Source organism: Morone saxatilis, unplaced genomic scaffold (assembly GCF_004916995.1).
Source record: "Morone saxatilis isolate NCDOM2014 unplaced genomic scaffold, NCSU_SB_2.0 Contig16, whole genome shotgun sequence".
NCBI lineage: Eukaryota > Metazoa > Chordata > Actinopteri > Moronidae > Morone > Morone saxatilis.
Window position 1 is genome coordinate 10,885,938 of NW_023339718.1, and position 530 is coordinate 10,886,467.

Here is a 530-nt window from a genome sequence, read left to right on the forward strand (position 1 = left end):
AACAGCTGTGGCATGTGTTCAGACAGCATGTTCGTTACCACTTTGTAAAACCTCCTTCGGCAGAAATCTTTAAACATTACTTGAACGGTCTATTCTAGCATTACGATTTCACCCCTATTATTCCTTGCATAATGCTTATAGTTCAGAAATGCTGTCTTGCGTGCACATTTGAGATCTCACCCCAGATACCATATTTACATATGTGGGCAGTATGGAAGCATAGCAAAACCTTAATCTTTTTCTTTGAATAGTTCTTGTGTTGAGGTATGTTGAGGATGTTTGTCTTATAATACTTCTTTGTAGCTTCACTGGGACATTTGCTCACTGCTATATGCAGACTCATGACTCTGCCAAGCACCCATTTCCATTCTTTCAGGTCCAGTTGTATTGTAAAATATTGTTTATTTTTTAACTATATAATCTTTAGCCTCCTCACTTTATTTATTTTTTTAACACTGTTTTTGTCACAAAACATTTTAAACTTTTGTTACAAGGTGTATTTTTGGTATATAGTATTTAGTAGCTTTTCT